This window comes from Haliotis rufescens, unplaced genomic scaffold (genome assembly GCF_023055435.1).
Source record: "Haliotis rufescens isolate VD_foot unplaced genomic scaffold, xgHalRufe1.0.p SCAF_1, whole genome shotgun sequence".
Classification (NCBI taxonomy): domain Eukaryota; kingdom Metazoa; phylum Mollusca; class Gastropoda; order Lepetellida; family Haliotidae; genus Haliotis; species Haliotis rufescens.
The window spans coordinates 2324666-2342111 of record NW_025963779.1 but is presented as its reverse complement, the minus strand read 5'-3'; the positions used below and the strand labels follow the sequence as shown (position 1 = coordinate 2342111).

At 44.4% G+C, this 17446-nt stretch overlaps 1 pseudogene; it reads right to left on the bottom strand.

Annotated features, from left to right (window-relative positions):
* LOC125372563 overlaps positions 1–14500 on the bottom strand; it is a 39891-nt pseudogene extending 25391 nt beyond the window's left edge.
* Between the last annotated feature and the right edge of the window lie 2946 nt (positions 14501–17446).

The following is a 17446-nucleotide window of genomic DNA, read 5'->3' as shown; positions in this document are numbered from 1 at the left end:
AGCAAGCAATAAAGTAGTATTTATACGCAAAAATGATTAGGAATCATATTGCCTTGGAAACCATACAAGTATCTGAAATGTTTGAAACCTCGTAGAACAAAAAGTGTGTGTTTCTATCCTGAAGTTTAATGTCACGATGACTGACGAGCATCATACGGCCGACATCGTATATCTCGTGCAGGACTATTTCCATCTGGCGGAACAACGTGTGACTATTAAAAATTGTGTAAACGTGTTAGGAAATATTCTTACGCAACTTCCACTGCTGAAACGTAACACAAAACAAAACGTAAGGACTATGCACGTATGCAAATATTTACTTTTTGCCTGTGCATGTTCTCATATCTCAAGGTGTGATTTCATCTTCTTTGCTGCTGTTCCCAGACGCGTATGCATCATTACTCAAATTGTTTGTAAACAAGAACCGACACGATCATAAACATCACATCAGGATACAACTATGTATGCAAGAGGAATGGGAAACGAGATACGAAGCAGTATATAATATGTCATTATTTAACATGGCAGATTTCAATAACACGTGGTTTCGAATCGTTCATCTTATTACCTTTCCTGTTTCGATACATCATCTGGACACGTCATCTGTAACCATGACGTCCAGTACATGTTGTACACCTGTACTAACTAACTGGAGTTGTATTCACATAGACACCTCTCGGAGCTACGAGTATGTGTGTTACTACAATGTAGATCCTTCATAGACATAAGGATGAAGTGATTACATGTTGTTGTGTACCAGATGTTCCTTCACGTAAGCTAAAGGCTAAAGGCTCTTAAGTAATTGAGATCCTTCACAAGCGGACCCGTAACACATTCATATACAGCCAGAAATGTGCCACGTCTAAATATCCAAAGTGTGTCTCGAGCTACTTCAATATAATAAAGTTATAAGCACTTCAAATGTAACGACATCGATTGCATTTTAGGAAAACAAATATGCCAAATGCAGTACTACCTCTAGCTACCTAAATAACAAAGTTATAGGCACCTCACATTTAATGACTTTCTTACGCGTCGACTTCCAAATTGAAACAAGTATATAAGTTAACCCATAAATCTATATGAAAAGTATTTAGTGTGAAACCAATAAAACAACAAAAGAAATAGTGTACAATTAACAAATGTATTATAAAAATAATTAAGTTTACAAATCAATACAACTTACTGCAAAGTCACAATGGCTGTACACAATAGAGTGGCAGTATAAGATTCAATGACAGTACAATTTCAATGGCAGTGTGAAATACAATAGCAGTAGTGATAGCAAAACGTCATTGAGAATAATATTCACCTTGTAATAACAGGGTCAAGCTTCCAAAATAGGCCTAGGCTGGATAACCAGGGTTAAAGGTGATCTCCACACAACCGCCGGTCTTGATGTAATGTGAGAAGTAGTGTGAGATGAGCACACGCTTGCCCCACTTAAAAATTGTAAATAACTTCTTGAAAATTCCATAAAGTGGTGGACTATTCTAGCTGTTCCTGAACATGTCACATTACACTTGACTTCAAAAACAGTAATTTCCACACCACTGCTTACATTTAATAGTACAACATTCTTGACTTTTGTCAAAACACAATGCTATGAACTTCTGCTGAATCTCAACTTTACTCTCAATTTCACCTAATCACATGTTTGATTATTTCTGGTTGAAAACATGCCCTTGCTCATTCAAATATCTCAAGACGCAGAACTACCTATCATTCCTGTGCCCTTGGTCGTCAATGAAGTTTTATTAACCATAATACATATATTTGTGTTTGACATGGTAAGTATATTTGCTCTTCAATATCAAAGACAAGTATTTCAAAAACATTGATATTCCAAAGGGCAATCCATCGTATAAACCAAATATGATGTCCCTTGGTGGAATCAACGTAACAACGAAACCTTAGCATTTGCTTCTCTTTGAGAGTTGGTCAGTCACCCACCGCTGATATGATAAGATTGTCATCACGTGTTATACATATGTAGTCAAAAGATAATACAAACACTGCAGACAAGAACAATTTTGTGAAAATTGCAAACATTCTTTCAGAAATACATTCAGTGTGACCTTATGTATAGGTCACTCACCCTTTTAGGTCGCAGCCCCGCTACAATGATAACATGTACCAATGGGGCGGTCGGGTAGGCTAGTGGTTAAAGCGTTCGCTCGTCACGCCGAAGACCCGGGTTCGATTCCCGATATAGGTACAATGTGTGAAGCCCGTTTCTGGTGTCCCCGTGATATTGCTGGAATATTGCTAAAAGCGGCGTAAAACCATACACACTCACTCACTCACTCACTCACTCACTCACTCACTCACTCGTACCATGTTTCATTGACATACAGTAAATGGTAAAACCTCGAGGATGATCTTGACTTTTCAATGGATGAGCCCATGTGTCTATACAAATTCTCAGGGCTATAAAGATTATGTACATTATGACTATACTATATCCTTGATATCCCAAGGACCCGTGAAAACCATGTTTAGTGTTGGTCTTTGTTTTTATTTTCGAGTAATTATTGCAAAGTAAGAATAAAATATGGATGAACAACTTCTTTATTACAATTAGGAGCGACATTTCGGTGTAGGTTCGAGCACCGTTATCAAACTAGAGTAGAACCTACACCGAAACGTCGCTCCTAATTGCAATAAAGAAGTTGTTCATCCATATCTCATCCTTACTTCGTGCTCCATCTTCAAATGCCTCTCAAAGAAGTTATTGAAAGGTATGGGGTCTCCACTGGTTACTCGTTGTATCGGAATGGAGCTTCAGGTCATTAAAGCCGATTACATGTGACCACACCTGAATCACGTGACAAGCATAACGTTACACATTCCTAATGACTCGCCCAATCAGTGCATTCCCATAATGATGCTCTCATTTAACTGGAAATAGTAAACCTGTAATCTGCTAAATGGCATTTGCAAACCACAGGGCCCATTTTAACATGGGTGCAATTACAGGTAGATGTTTGAGGCCTTTCGGAACAAGGGACGTGGGCGAAGCACCAAGAGATGAGTCGTGTATTTTAAAGATAGTACAACATCATACAACGCCTCACCGTGCACGAGGACAAAATATTATCAAAACCCTAACTGACGTGCCAGGGATGTTGGAAGGGGGTGGCTCAGTAAACTAGGAGTTATTCCTGGAGTCTCCAACAATATGAAATGGGCGCTGAAATGTATTGCAGATTTAATTAGCTTAAGTGGCATTTTGCTGTAAACATGAGAGCGAGACAATGAATATTAACTTTCTGTTTTCGGGGGAGTATGGAGTTTGGTAATCTGGAAGAGAAGTCAGAGGGTGTGGTTGGACACCTAATGATTATTGGATTTATGACCACGGCGGGGTGTTCTGTACCTGTGTCTAGACCTCACAAGCCAGCCATGAACGGGCAGCAGCTTCCTGCCTTGTAGGGGCAAATAATTAGACAAGTCACAGCCAAGAGTCATACATCCTCATCACGTTGGGCCGCCATTTGGCGGACCCAATTCCCGTTGTTTTGTCTTGGCAGGTGTGAAACTTTGCAGATAGTCAGGATAAGTTACACTTACAGCATTGGCTGTGCGGGGCAATCGCTCATAAAATACCTCCCAGAAATGTTGGAGAGCGTATTTAAACAGACATATGCGTGTATTGCGTCCGATGCAGACACATCACACAGAATTTTTTGCGAGAACTGACACTACCTTACCCGAGATATGATGGACATCAGTTGGGAAGGTAAATTCGCATCCTGAGTGCTACACTTCCTTGTGCCCCTGCAGCTTGATGCTTAAACTGTGGTCTTCATTTTCCACACTCGAATTTACCACGCAGGCCGTCTTGTTAAACGTGAATTACTACGTAATATTTAAATCCTTTGCAAATCCCGACATCTTCAAAGTGAAGCACGATGCGTGCAGCAATTACACAATAAAAGCCCACGTGTAACACGACTGTCTTAATGTAAGAACACGTTTTAAGAATAAATGCACCCGTGAAGATCCGGGTTAGAATAGCTCCTCAGCAACCCAAGCTTGCCGTAAAAGGCGACTATGCTTGTTGTAAGAGGCGAATAACGGGATCGGGTGGTCAGGCAATTTCGCAATTGCGTGGATCGATGCTCATGATATCAATCACTGGATTGTCTTGTCCAGACTCGATTATTTACAGACCGCCGTCATAGCTGGGATATTGCTGAGTGCGGCGTTAAACAACAAACAAAGTTTTCAAGTCGTATATCAAATCACAGGAAAGTTTATATTTCTCATTAGTTATTTCTTTTTCAGGTGACTTTGTGTGAAGGGTTGCGACGACCGTGTTTGCACTTGCACCGTTCGTGTGAAGACAGCTGGCTCCCCAACACCCGTCAGCTCACGGTGGTGTGTGTGTGACGAGCATGCAGGCAGCCCGGGCTCGACAAGATGTTATTGTTTGTGTGTGACCCGTGACCCACTCAGTTTCTTGCCGTGGCGTGACTCAAGCTCGCTCAATGCGTGCATACTGATCTTAAGTGCAACAAATGCAATGTAAATCTGTAAAACCCAATATAGCAAGGTCAAGGTCACACTGGTTTCTCTGATTCATTTGATGCCGTGTGAACAAGTCAAAGGTCACATCAGTGACGAGATCATGCCAGACTTGACAACAACTGGTGTCGTGAGATAACAATACCACACCTTCTTTGAAGGGAGGTTATCGCGATCACTTGATGTTGAAACAAGTTTCTTACGGATATATCGATTTCAGCGAATTCTGTCTTTGTATAGACACCGACATAATGACTTTCAGAAGAGAAGAACGGCGTGACAGAATGATCGTCACAAGTCAATGCGGAGCTTCGAACCAGTTATTACAACGGCGAATATATCCTCAGTGAGATGGAAATGTCAATAAGTAATTATTCAACAGTAACGTTTCTAAACGATGCCTACACCTTTATCGAATTACATCCCCAAATGAAAAGGTAAATGCGTGAGTAAGTGGAACTTTACGCCGCGTTTGCACTATTTCAGCCATTTTGTGGCACCAACAATTGGGGCTTCACGCAATGAATCATGCGAGGAATCGAACCCTTCTCTTCGGAGTTACGAGTAATATTTTACATGGTACATACGTGTATACAATCTTGGTACACACTATCGTGGTACATACAAATGCGACCCGTGAAGATCCGGGTTAGAATAGGTCTTCAGCAACCAATGCTTGCCAAACAAGGCGACTATGCTGTCGTACGAGGCAACTAACGGGATCGGGTGGTCAGACTCGCTGACTTGGTTGATGCATGTCATCGATCCAAATTGCGTGGATCGATGCTCATGATGTCAATCAATGGATTGTCTGGTCTAGACTCGCCGTCATGTAGCTTGAATATTGCTAAGGGCGGCGTTAAACAACAAACGAACAAACATACAAATGTATACAATATTGTTCTGCTCAGCTTACTTCTGCATTCCAGTTGTCTGACACCACCGCCCTCCCAACCGCAACACACGATTGCAAACAAGATATGATACCTTATACATTTATTTCAAACACAATTTTGATTTTTATCTAGAGGCAGATACATTTTTGACGCCACGTTTCAGATAGTCACATGACAAGATGAAACAAACTCCACGGCCCGTTACATCTTCATCTGATACTGTTGTTCTGATCATGACTGCCGACTCGTCCCCAAGTATGTGAGATGAATGCCAAATCCTCCAGGACAGCTTCAAAGTCCTGCTGTTGAGGATGGCAATCAGTACAACCACTATCGCGTTACATGGAGCTGCGTTGTATTATCCCTCATGTGTGTCATGCTGTACGTGAGAATGCACCGGTTTTCACCCCTCCCAAAAAAGCATGCAAGGCTTATGACGGCGACCTAGACGTCAAACCACGTCTCCACAAACTGTTGACAGACAGGCTACATGTGTGTTACTAATAGGAATTCATTTACGGATTTTTTTCTAAAACAAGTACAAACAGCAGGTCCAATATTCGTGGGGTATTTGTTATAGATCGCCGCGACAAACAAAGGTGTGATGCTTGTGCGACTCGTATGTTTAATGCGATGGATATGTAAGATCGTGGACGATGCCATCACTATATAACCACCCAGCACTCACACTGCACATGGCAAGCTCTCTACTGATTCTACGGCATCAATGGTGTCCCTTACTGGTGCTAGGATCCGTTCGAAGGTTCGACTCCAGATTCGTTCAAATAATGGTCCCTCCACCTTCCCCATGCTACTGGGTTTTACCAAAACTGTAAACATCTAAAATCTGCATCGCTTTGGGGTGTCATCTTTAATTTCTTGGTGAGCTGATCTATAATTGTCGCAAATTAGAATTCAAACTAAGATATTTACAAGAATTATTTTCCCCTTTGAATGGTTTTAACAATAAAAGCTAATAAGTGGACGTAGTTTTTAAAGAAAACGATTCATCCACGCGTTATATGTCAAACACTACAGAAACTGTTGCAACTCCTGCGAACAACGTTGAAGGTACAACTATGTAAGCGTTCTTCACAAGTCAACATACATCGATTGCATATCAGAGACATCTACAGATATGTGATTGAGTCACTTTCTGGACGAATATGGCATTACGTAGCTTGAGGTGATCAGCCTACGTTCAATTTGCTGGACAATAATAATCGTCACATTGTGTATCAGGTCTAGACAATCTGCAATCTAATCACGTGGCAGTTTCAGCGACTTAAAGAGGGGCGTGTTACTGAATATTTCCCAAGTCAGGAATAATGAGCATTTTTTCTTCTCAGAATAGGAAATATACTTACATGTTGTCAATGGAGAGTGGTAGACAGAATCGCTCAAGGACTGAAGTTGTATTTGAAGACTGAAGCTGAGGAAGACAGTGCCTCGCGTGAGCAAGTTCCATGCCCCTTTTTCTGTTGTCTTTTACTCACTGACTGACAAAGACATGGCGACAACTCGACTAACACTTAGTGAAGGATTTAATTCCTATACCCTTGCATGTTGGCTGTGTAATGGAACTTCAATGGGTATTTTGTGAGCTGGTATGGTAGCGAATGCAAAATGTTCAGAATTGTCGATCCTAAGAGTATATGTACACCCTTTTATCTTGTTCACATGTAACCTGTGCTTTGTGTTTTATTCAGTGTTCGAGTCCAAAGGGAGTTAGCTCACATTATTACAACTGCAGAATAAATGTTCAACCGGTCTATTTTGTCCAGCGTCCAGCGTACCCTCATCCCACGTGTTGGAGATGGCGCTCGCGTTATTGTATTCAGTCTGCTCGCTCGTGTTGAGCTGCGCGTACTTTTCAGTTGATTGATATTCTACCCTTCTACCCTATATACATATACCACTGGGATGCTACTTGACCTCTCGCGTCGTCCCACTGATGTGAGGGATGAGTCACGTGCCAGCGCGAAGGAAGACCTCACATGTCCGCCGCCCCCGAGTGACATGTCATTGGCTGGTGAAGAAGCAGCAAGACGACGGCCGAGACAAATATCATAACATATCCGCCGCCCTTTTATCGTGATCTTTGTTTTGTTTGTTTGTTTGTTTAACGCCATACTCAGCAATATTCCAGCTAAATGACGGCGGTCTGTACATAATTGAGTCAGGACTAGACAATCCAGTGATTGGCATTAGAAACATTGAGATGCGATGACAACCATCAACCAAGCCAGTGAGCCTGACCACCGATCTCGTTAGTCGCCTTTTACGGCATGCATGGGGTGCTGAAGACGTATTATCGTGATCTTAAATACTCATCAAATTGCTTGGATTAGGATAAAGTTGGTCACGAGTGGAAGTTCCACACAACAAAATGCTTTGTCAAATGATGCAGATCTACAGGGAAAATGACGCAGATCTGGACGGAAAATGATGCAGATCTAGACGGAAAATGATGAAGATCTACACGGAAAATGATGAAGATCTATGCGGAAAATGATGCACTTTGAACCAAAATAATAATCACGGTTTTCTTAATAGATTAAGTTATCGGTTCATAATAGCTGCAGTACCAGTCATCATCTCAGTGCTGCCATGCTGAAACTACATAGTAGCTATGTGCAATAAACCAAAAGTTTTTGTCCTAAACGTTTTCTATCTCACAAATGAGTATCAATGCCAATCAAACTGTTGAAACTACATACAAGTGCGGACCCAAGCTGAAACTACAAAATAGTGCGGCCAGATGCTGAAACTACATACCAGTACTGTGTCATGATTAAACTACAAAATAGTGCGCCCAGATGCTGAAACTACATACAAGTGCGCCCCAACGCTGAAATACATACCAGTGCTGTGCCATCATGAAACCACATTTCAGTGCTGTGTAATGCTGAAACTGCAAAATAGTACAGCGAGATGCTGAAACTACAATACAAGTGCGGTCCAACGCTGAAATACATACCAGTGCTGTGTCATGATGAAACTTCAAAATAGTACGGCCAGATGCTAAAACAACATACAAGTGCTGTGTCATGCTGAAATGACAAATACATCCAGATGCTGAAACTATATGTCAGTGTGGCCCCATTTTGAAACTACAAAATAATGCGACTAGATACTGAAACTTCATACCAGTGCGGACCAATGTTGAAACTACAAAATAGTGCGGCCAGATTCTGAAACTACATACCAGTGCGGCCGAACGCTGAAATACATACCAGTGTTGTGCCATCATGAAACTACATACCAGTGCTGTGTTATGCTGAAATTACAAAATAGTGCGACCAGATGCTAAAACTGTATACCAGTGCGGCCCTATGAACTTGAACATGACGTTAAACCCCATTTCACCTCACCATTATCGTAGGTTTTGTCGCCCCTTCTAACACTAGTCCAGTTATATCACGGCGTGTCAGCTGCTTGACGGAACGCCCGAAGTGTTGCAGGTCTCAGACTTTCACCACTTTGGTAAAACCACCGAGCGTTGCTATGGTGCTGACAAACCTAGAAACATCATCGGGGCGAATTGGGATCATAGGTTTACTGCGGCCGAAGGAACGCGACTCTGCAACTTCCCCACCCCCTCCCTCCCCCCGTACCCCCGAAATAATAATGACTGTCAACTTTTTTCTTTCCTTTCTCGAAAGCTGAATATATTTGAATCTAAAATATCTACATAACCAAAGTCCTGGCTGTGGAAGTAAAGAAGGAATAAAGTGAACATGATGATAAAAAACGGGGGTAATATTCTATGCTGTTGTCTATGATCTATCCTTGTGAATAGTCGCGTCAGACATTGCACCCTACTTTTGTCCACTTGTGTATCCCGAGATGTAGGTAGACTAAACAGTGTGAACTAGTTCGCTAGTCATCAATAACTATCTGTCACATTTACCAATTTCCTAAGGTCACGGCTGGCAACGGATTGCCAAATGATTGTGAGATTAAGCTCGTAATCATAACTTCTGTCTGGAGACATTCATTACAGCTCTCACCGGTCAGAGGGCACGCCCTGTTCGTGGAATGGCTCGCTACCGACTTCATAGGGGAGAAATAGACCATTGCTGGACTGTGCGTGAAGACACGAACGAGTGAGTAGGTTTGGTTGAACAACCCCTTGAACATGGCTTTACTAATATCAAGGTGCGTCAGGTAAATGTGGGAGGAAAGCCCTATATAAAAAATTTATTAAACACGGTACACGGTCTGAGGATGAACTGTCATCACGGTGGCGGCTTACACACCGGTGCCCCACCTCCACCACCGACACCACACCACCCTACCCCCGACACACCACCAACACCACACCACCCTACCCCCGACACACAGACGCACGCCACACCACCCTACGCCCGACCCACAGACGCACACCACACCACCGACACCACACCACCCTACCCCCGACACAGACGCACACCACCCTACCCCCGACCCACAGATGCACAGAACACCACCCTACCCCCAACCCACAGACGCACACCACACCACCCTACCCCCGACACACAGACGCACACCACCCTACCGCCGACCCACAGATGCACAGAACACCACCCTACCCCCGACCCACAGACGCACACCACACCACCGATACCACACCAGCCTACCCCCGACCCACAGACGCGATCCAAACCACCCTACCCCCGACACACAGACGCACACCACACCACCCTACCCCCGACCCACAGACGCACACCACACCACACCACCCTACCCCCGACACACAGACGCACACCACACCACCCTACCCCCGACACCACAGACGCACACCACACCACCCTACCCCCGACACACAGACGCACACCACACCACCCTACCCTACCCCCGACACACAGACGCACACCACACCACCCTACGCCCGACACACAGACGCACACCACACCACCGACACCACACCACCCTACCCCCGACACTGACGCACACCACCCTACCCCCGACCCACAGATGCACAGAACACCACCCTACCCCCGACCCACAGACGCACACCACACCCCCCTACCCCCGACACACAGACGCACACCACCCTACCCCCGACCCACAGATGCACAGAACACCACCCTACCCCCGACCCACAGATGCACAGAACACCACCCTACCCCCGACCCACAGACGCACACCACACCCCCCTACCCCCGACACACAGACGCACACCACCCTACCCCCGACCCACAGATGCACAGAACACCACCCTACCCCCGACCCACAGACGCACACCACACCACCGACACCACACCAGCCTACCCCCGACCCACAGACGCGATCCAAACCACCCTACCCCCGACACACAGACGCACACCACACCACCCTACCCCCGACCCACAGACGCACACCACACCACCCTACCCCCGACACACAGACGCACACCACACCACCCTACCCCCGACACACAGACGCACACCACACCACCCTACCCCCGACACACAGACGCACACCACACCACCCTACCCCCGACACACAGACGCACACCACACTACCTATGTTGATGTTTCGAGCTCAAAAGAATAGTTTCCAAATACAGCGCCAAAAGATGTACTCGGTTGTGTTGTGAATACTTTACTCGTCTTGTGTTGTGTTTCTGCCATCTTGTTTGATGAGTTTATCAATAATGCTTACCATATGTCCACGTCTATCACAGCTAATGGGCGGTACAATAATTAGTTGTGTTGGCAAGTTGAGAAGATTCACTAAGACATACTGTGGATTTACAGACCTTTGTAGTTAACCACCTGGTAATTATAGGAACAAAGCTCGTCAACGTAACTCACACGAGAGCCTGGCGGGGAATGAATGGTCAGCTACAAGCTGTTTAGGCAATTAGCCTGTTTGCATCAAGGGTACAATTGGAGCGTTAAAACCCTCTCTTTATTACACTACAGAAATCTCGCGTGTTCAGAATGAAGACAGAACGATTCTCAGTTGAACAAACCCTGCCTTGTTTAACTTATAGCGGAGGACATTTGGTCAGTTCCCGAACATACATATTGCTGCTTCACGCTCTTCACGAGCGTACACGACAAACATAACATAATTATGTTTCATATTTCATAACATCCGAGCGATAAAGAACTTGGCGCGAAGCTGTAATACGAAAGACTCGAGTTAAGTATAAATCAATACACACGACTTGCAAATGTCCCTAAAAGTCCCCAAAAATGTAGTCCTATTCGATTGCAACCTCCAAAAATGTAGTCCCATTCGATTGCAACCCAGGGCAACAAATGTCCCTATCAGTTTCCATTCGATTACAACCGTGGGCCAAACAGGACCCTATCAGTCCCATTCGATTACAACCTTGGGCAACAAATGTCCCTATCAGTTTCCATTCGATTACATCCTTGGGCAACAAATGTCCCTATCAGTTCCCATTCGATTACAACCTTGGGCAACAAATGTCCCTATCAGTTTCCATTCGATTACAACCGTGGGCAACAAATGTCCCTATCAGTCCCATTGATTACACCCGTGGGCCAGAAATGTCCTACCTGTCCTCTTCGACTGCGAGAGTTGTCCAAAGCTATCACTATACCTAAATAAACATACGACCATTCACCTGGACGTGGTCAAGTACTGGGGCACGAAAGGTTTGCACACGGAAGAGGGGGGCGCTTGTTTTAAACGGTAGCTTGTATTATATACATTTAAAGTTACTCGCTGCTATCATTGTTTCCAACATTCGTAGGAGGCTCAATTGACAACTTACAATCTGCTTGATAATCCAGGTGGTTCGCGGTGGCCCACAAATACAATATGCATACCGAAATAACGACTACAATCATTTGTTCATAATCCTTTTGATGTCGTGTCGTACGCGTAGACAGAAGGTGAGCTACGGTCTTGCAGAAGCATTGGCGCACGGTCATGTTGAAAGGGGGCTGTGTCTCATCGTGCTGAAGACCTAAGATTGATTCCCCACTTGAGTACACACTGTGATGTCATTTCTTGATGTTCTATATATGTATATACTGATATAGAACATCAAAAAATATATACACACTCACACACTCACTCACTCACAGTTGGGCCTGATATTAAGTTCCAAGTCTCTCTATCAGTATCACTGGCAGGCTATATGTGACGGTATGTTAATCAGAAAAGCATTGCGTCTTACCTGTAAAGTAGATATATCAATATATAACAATGGAAAGTTATATACAGTTGCAGTTTTATGTGCCAATGTCGATCAGTTATCGAATGTGTTCAGTACCTAATTATTCCTTTAGAACCAGAAATAGATTGACAATGAAATACAGATGCACCAACACCATGAACTGTACACCATGAACTGTATACAATGAACAGTACACCATGAACTGTATACAATGAACTGTATATATACCATGAACAGTACACCGCGAACTGTATACCATGAACTGTATACCATGAACTGTATACCATGAACTGTATACAATGAACTGTATATATACCATGAACAGTACACCGCGAACTGTATACCATGAACTGTATACCATGAACAGTATACAATGAACAGTACACCATGAACTGTATACCATGAACTGTATACAATGAACTGTATATATACCATGAACAGTATACCGCGAACTGTATACCATGAACTGTATACCATGAACTGTATACCATGAACTGTATACAATGAACAGTACACAATGAGTGAGTGAGTATGGTTTTACGCCGCTTTTAGCAATATTCCAGCAATATCACGACGGGAGTACACCATGAACTGTATACAATGAACTGTATATATACCATGAACAGTACACCGCGAACTGTATACCATTAACTGTATACCATGAACTGTATACCATGAACTGTATACCATGAACAGTATACCATGAACAGTATACCATGAACTGTATATATAATGAACTGTACACCGTGAACTGTATGCCATGAACAGTTTACCATGAACTGTATACAATGAACTGTATACCATGAACTGTATACCATGAACTGTATGCCATGAACAGTATACCATGAACTGTATATATAATGAACTGTACACCGTGAACTGTATGCCATGAACAGTTTACCATGAACTGTATACAATGAACTGTATACCATGAACTGTATACCATGAACAGTATACCATGAACTGTATATCATGAACAGTATACCATGAATTGTATATATACCATGAACAGTATACCATGAACTGTATGCCATGAACAGTATACCATGAACTGTATATATAATGAACTGTATACCGTAAACTGTATACCATGAACAGTTTACCATGAACTGTATACAATGAACTGTATACCATGAAATGTATACCATGAACAGTATACCATGAACTGTATACCATGGACAGATGCCATGAACAGTATACCATGAACAGTATATCATGAACTGTATACCAAGAACAGTATACCATGAACTGTATACCATGAACAGTATACAATGAACTGTATATATACCATGAACAGTATACCATGAACTGTATACCATGGACAGTATACCATGAACAGTATACGATGAACTGTATACCATGAACTGTATACCATGAACAGTATACCATTAACAGTTTACCATGAACTGTATATCATGAACTGTATATCATGAACTGTATACCATGAACTGTATATATACCATGAACAGTATATCATGAACTGTATACCATGAACAGTATACCATGAACTGTATATCATAAACAGTATACAATGAACTGTATATATACCATGAACAGTATACCATGAACTGTATACCATGGACAGTATACCATGAACAGTATACCATGAACTGTATACCATGAACTGTATACCATGAACAGTATACCACGAACAGTATACAATGAACAGTTTACCATGAACTGTATATATACCATAAACTGTATATCATGAACTGTATACCATGAACTGTTTTCCATGAACAGTAAACCATGAACTGTATAACATGAACTGTATACCAGGAACAGTATACCATGAAATGTATACCATGAACAGTATACCATAAACAGTATACAATGAACTGTATATATACCATGAACAGTATACAATGAACTGTATACCATGGACAGTATACCATGAACTGTATACCAGGAACAGTATACCATGAAATGTATACCATGAACAGTATACCATGAACAGTTTACCATGGACTGTATATATACCATGAACTTTATATCATGAACTGTATACCATGAACTGTATACCATGAACAGTATGCCATGAACAGTATACCATGAAGTGTATACCAAGAACAGTATACCATGAACTGTATACCATGAACAGTATACCATGAACATACTAACATGAACAGTATACAATGAACAGTATACCATGAACAATATACCATGAACAGTATACAATGAACAGTATACCATGAACAATATACCATGAACTGTGTACCATGAACTGTATACCAAGAACAGTATATCATGAACAGTATACAATGAACTGTGTACCATGAACATAATACCATGAACTGTATACATGAACTGTATTTATATCATGAACTGTATACCATGATCTGTATGCCATGAACAGTATACCATGAACTGTATATATACCATGAACTGTATACCATGAACAGTATACCATGAACTGTAAATATACCATGAACAGTATACCATGAACTGTATACCATGAACAGTATAACATGAACTGTATATCATGAACTGTATACCATGAACTGTATATATACCATGAACTCTATACCATGCCCGTGTTCACTGCACAGCGTGGCTGTACACAAATTGCGTATACTGGCCATTATTCTTTAGCTGCGACAACGCAGTGACACGCCATGTCACGCGCAGTCCTATAAACATAAAAGTAGAATAAAAATAATCTTTGCAGAACCTGAATATAATTTGTGAAACCCTTAAGATTTGATTGAATCGTGTTCTTATAAGAACAATAATTGTTATATTATCCAGCAAAACATAAAAGTCATGTATTTTAAAAGCAAATATAAATGTCAACGCCAGAGAATAATCAGTCTCAATTACCTGCTGAAACAGGGTCACTGAACATCATTGATGGCACCGCGTGTTCAAGACAAGGGGTGAGATGGTCCCGCCCAACCAGCGGCACTGTCAGAGTAATCACGCACAGCTGTAATCAACAGGAATTAGTGATAAAACATGAAGTGGTATACTAGTACAAGAAGGAAACATCAGTACTGATTTATCCAAATGATAGATACAAAGGAAATTTGTGAAACGGACCCTACACAACGACACAGAAACAGATTGAGCTTCCAAATATGAATATTCATGATTGAGACATATCCTACTACACAACACGTTGATCTAAAGTCCCTTCATACAGTCAGCACACGGAGCCCGGCGGTTTGCAGGGCCTTCATACAGTCAGCACACGGAGCCCGGCGGTTTGCAGGGCCTTCATACAGTCACCAGACGTAGCCCGGCGGTTTGCAGGGCCTTCATACAGTCAGCACACGGAACCCGGCGGTTTGCAGAGCCTTCATACAGTCACCACACGGAGCCCGGCGGTTTGCAGGGCCTTCATACAGTCACCACACGGAGCCCGGCGGTTTGCAGACTGAGCCTTCATACCGTCACCACACGGAGCCCGGCGGTTTGCAGGGTTTTCATACAGTCACCACACGGAGCCCGGCGGTTTGCAGGGCCTTCATACAGTTACCACACGGAGCCAGGCGGTTTACAGGGCCTTCATACAGTCACCACACGGAGCCCGGCGGTTTGCAGGGCCTTCATACAGTCACCACACGGAGCCCGGCGGTTTGCAGGGCCTTCATACAGTCACCACACGGAGCCCGGCGGTTTGCAGGGTTTTCATACAGTCAGCACACGGAGCCCGGCGGTTTGCAGGGCCTTCATACAGTCAGCACACGGAGCCCGGCGGTTTGCAGGGTTTTCATACAGTCAGCACACGGAGCCCGACGGTTTGCAGGGCCTTCATACAGTCAGCACACGGAGCCCGGCGATTTGCAGGGCCTTCATACAGTCACCACACGGAGCCCGGCGGTTTGCAGGGCCTCCATACAGTCAGCACACGGAGCCCGGCGGTTTGCAGGGCCTTCATACAGTCAGCACACGGAGCCCGGCGGCTTGCAGGGCCTTCATACAGTCAGCACACGGAGCCCGGCGGTTTGTAGGGCCTTCATACAGTCAGCACACGGAGCCCGGCGGTTTGCAGGGCCTTCATACAGTCAGCACACGGAGCCCGGCGGTTTGCAGGGCCTTCATACAGTCAGCACACGGAGCCAGGCCGTTTGCAGAGCCTTCATACAGTCACCACACGGAGCCCGACGGTTTGCAGGGCCTTCATACAGTCAGCACACGGAGCCCGGCGGTTTGCAGGGCCTTCATACAGTCAGCACACGGAGCCCGGCGGTTTGCAGGGCCTTCATACAGTCACCACACGGAGCCCGGCAGTTTGCAGGGCCTCCATACCGTCACCACACGGAGCCCGGCGGTTTGCAGGGTTTTCATACAGTCACCACACGGAGCCCGGCGGTTTGCAGGGCCTTCATACAGTCAGCACACAGAGCCCGGCGGTTTGCAGGGCCTTCATACAGTCACCACACGGAGCCTGGCGGTTTGCAGGGCCCTCATACAGTCACCACACGGAGCCCGGCGGTTTGCAGGGCCTTCATACAGTCAGCACACGGAGCCCGGCGATTTGCAGAGCCTTCATACAGTCAGCACACGGAGCCCGACGGTTTGCAGGGCCTTCATACAGTCACCACACGGAGCCTGGCGGTTTGCAGGGCCTTCATACAGTCAGCACACGGAGCCCGGCGGTTTGCAGGGTTTTCATACAGTCAGCACACGGAGCCCGACGGTTTGCAGGGCCTTCATACAGTCAGCACACGGAGCCCGGCGATTTGCAGGGCCTTCATACAGTCACCACACGGAGCCCGGCGGTTTGCAGGGCCTCCATACAGTCAGCACACGGAGCCCGGCGGTTTGCAGGGCCTTCATACAGTCAGCACACGGAGCCCGGCGGCTTGCAGGGCCTTCATACAGTCAGCACACGGAGCCCGGCGGTTTGTAGGGCCTTCATACAGTCAGCACACGGAGCCCGGCGGTTTGCAGG